This window comes from Meleagris gallopavo, chromosome 4 (genome assembly GCF_000146605.3).
Source record: "Meleagris gallopavo isolate NT-WF06-2002-E0010 breed Aviagen turkey brand Nicholas breeding stock chromosome 4, Turkey_5.1, whole genome shotgun sequence".
Classification (NCBI taxonomy): Eukaryota; Metazoa; Chordata; class Aves; order Galliformes; family Phasianidae; genus Meleagris; species Meleagris gallopavo.
This window is the reverse complement of record NC_015014.2, coordinates 38,576,999-38,585,488: the sequence shown is the minus strand read 5'-3', so window position 1 is coordinate 38,585,488 and position 8,490 is coordinate 38,576,999. Positions and strand designations below refer to the sequence as shown.

The 8,490-nt window shown below is 40.4% G+C and overlaps 1 long non-coding RNA gene across 3 annotated transcripts in view; it reads right to left on the bottom strand.

Annotated features, from left to right (window-relative positions):
* LOC116216568 overlaps positions 1-8,229 on the bottom strand; it is a 114,279-nt gene extending 106,050 nt beyond the window's left edge. For all 3 annotated transcript variants that reach the window (XR_004159620.1, XR_004159622.1, XR_004159621.1), the window contains exons 1-2: positions 8,135-8,229; positions 5,336-5,487 (exon numbers count right to left, since the gene is read on the bottom strand). This is a non-coding gene — a long non-coding RNA (uncharacterized LOC116216568). The remainder of the gene's footprint in view (positions 1-5,335; positions 5,488-8,134) is intronic.
* Between the last annotated feature and the right edge of the window lie 261 nt (positions 8,230-8,490).

Genomic DNA, 8,490 nt, shown 5'->3' with positions numbered 1-8,490 from the left:
TTTTTTAATTCATGAGCAGCTTTCACTTCCTGTATTTTAATGGCTGAAAATACTCATTTGCTTGGTTACATGCTCATTTGATATTATATATGGGTAGAAGAAACATGCGACCACGAGTGCAAGACAGCTGAAAAAAAACTCAGAATACAAAGGTTATGATACATATCTGCTCTGAACTGATCATGTCCATTTTAAATTATGTATGATTCATAAATGCTTAAACCAGAAAATACACCAGCTTCTTCATTTCAGGTGTAGTGTTTTTATCTGAATAATATTTCAATAAGCAGGGGAAGAAACAAGGGACAAAATTACTTTAAGTAACCTGGGCTCCTATCCAAAAATTAATACATGCAAGTGAAAGGATTGCTTTCAAATACATATTAGAAAAAGGATGACTCTTCTGGCACAGTGTATGATATTATACTCCTTCAAGTTTTTTTGAACGAAGGAGCATTCATTCCTTTATTTTGTTGGATAACTGTTTACATGCTAAAGTGACAGAACAAGAGCTTAGCCCCCTCCTCATCTCCCCTCACAGTACCGTCACAGCTCTGAAGGTTGCATTGGCAGCTCAGGCGTGAGACCTCCTGTGGCTCTCCAACCCCTGCTGATTTTGCCCACAAAAACTGTCACAATTAGTTTGAATTGTGGAAATGATGCTTCTGATACCTATTCACCACATAACAAGTACAAGGCAATGATCAGTGCAGGATGCTGAACTGCTGTTCTGTATTGAGTCACTGTCAACCGTTAAACTGAATTTCATTCATTCCCAAGTGCATCTGGACAGGCTGAGCTGCACACAGTGGATACTCACAGCACCAGAGCATGTTTGACAGCCAACAACTTCCCGCTGATGCTGCTCCCTTCTTGTAGCCACACTCCCTCCCCACCCTCCTTCTGATGCCTGTGACAGCCTGAGGAGAAGTGGCAGGAAATAATGTATTTTGAGAGATTACTTTTAGTTCTTACCACCACAATGTCCCCAGGGGGCTCAGCCCTTGTGTCCCACTGCTGAGCTGCACTAAGCCCATTTTCTGACTCATACAGTATCCACTGTCACTAGGTCATATCAAACGGTATGTGGCCACAGGCCTAGCTCAGCAAAAGGCTGTTCATCAGCTGGCTTACCCACACCGTCAAGAACAATTATAGAAGAAATTTGAAACTACAGAAAGCTCTTTCTGTTCTATTCCCTAGATAACAGCTTGGAAATATGGAAATATACTAGCACTTAAAATCACAATACTTTTTAGATCAGGATAACCATGACTTTTTTTTTCCTAGATTTTTTCTAATTTAACATTGATAATAAATGAAACTGCCTACAGTCTTGTAACTGTGGCAATTCCTTCTCATGAAATGCCCTCAGTTACAGGTACGCATTCCTTTTTTTGAACACTGCTAGCTGGTCATGCTTCTTGGCACATTCATCACACTGATGAGTGCCTAGTCATAGCTGTACAACCTTTGGGCTTTCTTGGACAGCAGTGAGAGAAGAGGAATGTCTAGGGTCACATCTACAAGGTTGCTCTGAAAGTAATACCAACTAATTATTTCCATGGAAACGACAACGAATGCAAAGTGCACAGTAATTATTAAGTTTAGCAAATCCTCAACTTTTTCAACACAGTCATCACCATTAACTATGTATTTTCATCAGTAATGGACAAGAACTCTGAACCAGCAGAGGTTGACTGTCACTGTCAACATCGCTGAAACACACAACCCATTTCTTCCCTGTGCTAACACCCGCTGCTTGTTCTCCCAAATATTCAGCAAGCATCAGTGAAAGTCAGCGGGTGCAATTCTTTTGGCATGGAGGAATTCAGTAACACATGCTTGCTTCATATGCACTCCCATGTCCGATACCACACTGCCAGACTGCCCCTCTGCTATCATCTGTTGCATGGCAACAAAATGTAACAATATTGATGGGAAGATTCAGCTTCTTTGGCCATACCACCACATCTGTCTCTGACATAATAAAATAGGAGGTACTATTTTTGGAACAACCCTCGTTAATGTATATATGTAACAATTTCTTTTTTTAAATATTAAATAAAGAGAACAATGCAAACAAAGCTAGTAAGATATTTGACCTAGGTGTTTGTAAAAATAGTGTATCAAGATCTGCTTAAAGGGAAGTGGTTGCTATTCTTAGTGAGTTGTCAAGGCGCTCAGAGATTTTTGATCTAGTTTTACTCTTCCTGTGCTTTATCCCTGAAAACAGTTTTTCTGCAAATGCATGTTCTGCCAAAAAAAGCACTGAGATGAATAAATAGTGATTGTGAAACAAGGGATTCTTTCTCTGCTAAAAGTGGTCCTATGAAAGTCTAGTAAAGAGAAATGATCAAATTTGAATTGAACATCTGAATGCAACTCCATACATTCAATTTGAAAATTTGCAAGTAATACACTTTCAACAAAAACACAAAAAATTTTGGTGATTTTTTTTTGTCAATCTTGAAACCTATTCTCAAATTCCTTTCTGAAAATGCAAAACAAAGCAGCATTTAGCCAATATATCCATAAACTTATTTGCCATAATTTGAATTGGTGCTGCTCCGTGCTCTCCCCGAGTCCCAGTTTCAGCCCAAGCAGGGTTAAATAGAGCTCCCATATTTGCTTGAGTGAGGGTTGTGTGCCTGGGCCACTCTGTGGGGCAGAGCCACTACAATGATGGTATGGGCTGGGGTCAGGCTGCGTTGTGAGCTGTGCTGAGTTGCATACAGCTCACGGGGTGTACGTGCCTGAAGTAGCTACTTGGTGAGGTAGAATGGCATGGGGCACCTGCTTCCAGGAACTTCTATCAGCCTTGAAACATGCTGATGAAATATCAGCAGGAAAAATACATATTATTTATTGCCGCTTATACTGGTCAGGCATTCCACTTAATGACACTGTTATATGTCTACAGACAGGATAGATCATGTCTTGAAGAGATCAAGAAATCTTGAAGAAATCAGCTGCAGGATTTAAGAATAAGGGCAAAGATTGAGGAGATAGACTGTCACAGTGAGAGGGCAACATCAGAAATCTGCACGCTAAACTTGGAGGGGAAAGAAGGCAAGCACAGTCATTACAGGATGAAAATAAGTTAACCACTGCTGTCTTTTCTCTGAAGAACTAAGTAGCAATTTTATAAGATATTCACATTTGGCTGTTCTACCAGCTTTCGTGGAGGTAATCAAGTCTCAGATGACAAGGCATCAGTTTTCTGCATTTCAATTAGGCAGATAAAGGTAACTTTCTACACTGTCACTTTTTTTTTTTCTTCCTTTTCTTGGCAGTACAACTTACAGAAGTTGTACAATTACAACAGTTTGTTGCACATCATGCAAAAGTAATTTTTACCCAATTGTGATTATTTTGTGCAAAGAATGTACAGATGTTAAAAAATATATATATGATTTTTTTTTTAAATTTGCAACGTCACAGCAAAGCATCAACAAACAAACAAACAAATAAATAAATAAACAAATAAATAAATATATATCTCCATGAGATAACAAAACATGAGCCTTCTAACAGTCTGCACTGAGCAAGCTGGAACACAAAAATCACTGCCAGTTTCTACAGATATCTCTGCCAATGGAACATTCAGTTTATATAATTACAAAATAAGTACCTTTATTCCTATACTATTTTACCAAATTCCAGATGATCAAACTAGTTGTAGGCCCTATTTTGAAAAGTATAAAATTTTTGGTGTAAGACTACTTCATTTTTCAGAAGAGAAAAGAAAAAACTTAATCTATGGTTAACATATATAGTTCAACACAAAATAAAGCATGCAATATTTCAGGTCACTTCTTTGTCTTAGACTTGGAAATTCCTTCAAATGAAAGTATTTGAAACCCCAAGAGTCAAGCAGAGCTCAGCCTACACCGCCTGAGTGCTAACTACCAGGGTCAATCTTGGTGCAAACTTTTCAGGTGATTTTATGAACTGGGACCACAATCATACTACAATCCCCTGCAAAACACATGAATTTGTTTGAACACAACTAATCTGGATATTCAGAGATTTGCAGTTCACCTTACAGTCACAATAGGACAAAGTTACGCAGTCCTTTTGGCCTGCCATAAGCCCTCCTACTCTAAATCCAGCTCTTTCCTGCCTCAGTAAAAATCACCTCAGACCTCTCCCTTCTACACAATCTCCCTCTATTTCTCATGCATATGTGCTTGGGTTGGGAGAGATGATCACAAACTGTGCATTTTAACCAGCAGCACAACTTATATTAAGTTACAGTGGAAGTTAAACCATAGCCTGAAGCAAATTTTACAGTTGTAATACTGTAATGCCATAGGAAGCACCGCAATGATAGCAGAATAGCAAGGTCCAGTACTGCAGCAAGAAAGGACTACTCAAATGCAATAATCACAGGCACAGAAACAAAGGGAAGAAGCTACTTACCTTCAGAAAGCCTCAGGTACACATGGATCTCAAGCAAAATAGCCTTGCCTCCCCTGCCAACCCTTAAATGAGGTCTGGGAAGGAGTGGAGCCTGGCTTCACCCCTTCTTAGGCACGCTGCACGCTGCATACACCTGAGCTCCCCTGAATTAGCCCTGCCTTCCCACCAGGTGCTTAATCATTGTTTTAAGCCATGACTTAGCATTTCTGCTACAGCAGTAAATCTCTAAACTCATGGAAAAGAAAATACTGAAAAAAAAAAACAATGGGGAAAAAGTGTTCTAGGCATACTGTCCCCCACGCTATCATCTTGGCCAGCTTCAAGACTCAGATTATTTTCACCTAGAACTGAAAAGGGCTGCAATACCCCCAGAAAGGTTTATCTCAATTTGAACTAATGAAAGCATTCCCTGTGTAGCTGGGAATCCCAAACTGTAAAAAAACCTTGACTTTTTACAGCCTTCTAGACATGAGCTGCCAGTCAGTCAGCCTTGCATCACTAGGCAACCATCCATGAAGGCCACCTCTCCTTGAGGATGTTCACTTATTGTTTAAAGGTATTTCATTTCTGCGAAAGAGTGTTTCACCTGACAAGTCTCTTTTGTTAACCTTGTGCTGGTAGCCTTTAGAGTTATTTTCTGATGTGGAAGTAAAAGAAAGAAAGAAACCTATCCGTACATGCAAAATGAAACTTTCTTTTTGAATAAGATTGCTGTAATCTGAGCAGCATACATAGCTGAATAATCCTTTTGATAAATGCTGCTATGGGACATCAAAAGGTGTGCAATGTGTCAATATTTTCACTATATAGGTAGACTAATAACAAAGAAAATATTTCTTCTGCTATTCTGAGCTATATAAAACATCTTGGGTCTGTACCAGCTTCCACTACGGAGCATAATTGTACTCACTGGGTCATAGGCTCCCATTTACGCCATGCTGATGAACTAAAACACCCTGAAGGTGATGCTGAAGGTCATGGCAAAACTGCTCCTCTCCAGTATTAGCCAGGTTAGCTGCACTATGCCTGACTCTGCTTGTATTGAGCCACAGATGATGCACCCTAGATGAGATGGAGAAAAAGAGATATAAGGACCAGAAAAAAACAGCAGATTGATTGAAGGGGCTATGAGCAAGCCTACTTCTGCTTGCTGACTGAATGTGTTGAACTCCAATTAGAAAACCTATGTTTTTTTAAACTGTATATTGCTGTTTCTCTTGAAACAATTTTCCCAATACCATGGCTTTATTTTCTTTTATTTTCTAGTTGCTTCTAGATAGTAAATAAACGTGTATCAAGAAAAAATTAAAAAAATAATAATAAAATGCAATACCACTGAATATCCCTTTCTACTATCGACACTACTGCAACTTCAGAATGGAGTACTATGCTGCAAATCCCATCTGGAAGTACAGGTGCAATCGAAAAATGATACTTAAAGCAAACATAAAATAAGCATGTATACCTGTGGCTGATTCTTATCTTCTACAGAGTCATTTCTTATCGCCTTAATCAAATTACAAGCAGTGGTCTTTCTTACAAGATAGAATAATTAAGAATCAATTACATTCTAACTGAAAAACTGGCTGCCCTGTAACCATTCTGTAATCAAGAAACAGCTGTACTGTCATTTTTATGTAGTCACACTGAATTAGACAATGATTTCAACTGAGTTATATTGAGAAATTACATGTAAATGTGTTCAGATTATGTCCTGCAACTTAAGGATTCAATGTGAAATAACTGCACATTTGGAACAGGCTCTAAAGATAATACATACAGCTGTGTGATTATGAAAGGAAAGAAAAGGTTCCTTAATAAGTCAGAAATGTTATCATCGGTATCTTTTAATGTTAAGTGGTTACATACTAGTGAAGTATTTTAATTACTTCATTATATTGCTGATCTAAAGAAAAGGAACAATTTGTAAAAATGTGGTGAAAACTTCTTAACATGCAGAAATTAAGAATAAGACTCAAAAAAGCTATCACTGAGTGCATTCAGCTGGTACCTTCAAAATTTGAAAGATACTTAACATTAAATGGGAGAACTTCAAATCACTAATTTAGTTCACAGTGCGCTTCAGGGATTTGAGTAATTTCACATTTCTATAATGTCTCTATAACGTTGTGAAGTTAAAGTTAAGCAAGGTTTTTAATTTTTACTTGTGGCACAGCAGGATATAAAACACACCTACAGTGAAGCTGTAATAGAAAGTTTTCATTTCTGACTGAACCAAACCGTGAACCTGAAGACCTGAAAGAATAAAAAGGAGCTTACTCAAACGCAGTGCACATGTAAACACTTCAAAGAGAACCCCACCTTAACACAGCAGAAGGAGGTATGTGAGTCAGGAGAAGGGGCTGACTAAGCTCATGAAAGAAGCTGGCACAGAAAGTTTCTTGCTCCACAGGGGTCTGATAACACTGAGAAAGTCTGAAAATCTGAGATCTAATAAACAGAAGCCTGACCTGGGCAAGCCTCATGCCAGCTGAGGGAGTGCCCTCATGAGGTCCCATATGGAGAACTATGTCCAGGTCTGAGCCCTCCAACAAAAGAAAGATGTAGAGATGTTGGAACAGGTCCAAAGGAGGGCCATGAAAATTATCAAAGGGCTGGAGTAACTCTACTATGAAGTAAGATCGAGGGAATTGGGCTCCTTTAGCTTGGAGAAGAGTAGGCTCACTGCAGCTTTTTAGTACTTGAAGGGAGCTTACAAGCAGGAAGGGGAACAACTTTTTACATGGATAGATACTGATAGGACAAGGAGCAATGACTTTGAACTTAAAGAGGGAAGATTTAGATTAAATGTTACAAAGGAACTCTTTACTCAGAGCGTGGTGAGGCACTGGAACATGTTGCCCAGAGAAGCTGTGCATGCCCCATTCATGGAGGTGTTCAAGACCAGATTGGATGGAGCGCTGGGCATCCTGATCTAGTGGCTGGCAATCTAGTGGGGGGGATTGGAACTAGATTGTCAAATCCTTAGACTAGGAAGGGACCTTTAAAAGTCATCCAGTCCAACTTCCCTACAATGAACAGGGACATGCACAACTAGATCAGGTTACCCAGGGCTTGATCCAGCCTCACCTTGAAAGTTTCCAGGGCTGGGGCATCAACCACATCACTAGGCAATCTGTTCCAGTGCCTCACCACATTGACTGTAAAAGATTTTTTCCTTATATCCAAATTAATCTACCCTCTTTAAGCTTGAAGCCATTTCCCCTTGTTCTATCACCACAGACTCTGCTAGAGTTGGTCCCCTTCTTTCCTGTAGCTACTGACAGGCTGCTATCAGGTTACCTTGCAACCTTTTCTTCTCCAGGCTGAACAGTCCCAGCTCTCTCAGCCTGTCCTCAGAGGAGAGGTGTTCCTTTCCATGGACCATTTCTGCGGCCCTTCTCTGGACCTGCTCCAACAGATCCATGTCCCCCCTGTACTGATTTATGCAGTGCTCCAGGTGAGGCCTCACCAGTGCAGGGTAGAGGGGCAGGGTCACCTCCCTCGACCTGCTGGCCACACTTCTTTTGATGCAGTCTGAGCTACAGTTGGCTTTCTGGGCTGGCTCATGTCCAGCTTGCCATCCACCAGTTATACCCAGGTCTTTTTCAGCAGGGCTGCTCTCAATCCTTTTCATCCCCCAGCTGGTATTGGTAGAGAGTTGCCTTGACCCAGTGCATTTGGCTTTGTTGAACTTCATGAGATTCACCTGGGCCGACTGCTCAAGCCTGTCTAGGTTCTTCTGGATGGCATCCTGTCCCTGTGGTATGTTGACCACACCCCACATTTTGATGTCATCAGCAAACTCACAGAGGGTGCACTGGACCCCACTGGACCCCACTGTTAATGTTATTGATGAAGATGTTAAAGAGTATTGCCCCAGCACTGACCTCTAGGGGACACCACTTGTTACTGATCTCCATGCAGACACTGAACCATTGACCACCACACTCTGTACTTCATCCAGCAAGCCAGTGGGTAGACTGTTCATCCATCGAACAGTCTACCCATCAAATCCATATCTTTCCAATTTGGAGAGAAGGATGTTGTGGGGTACCATGTCAA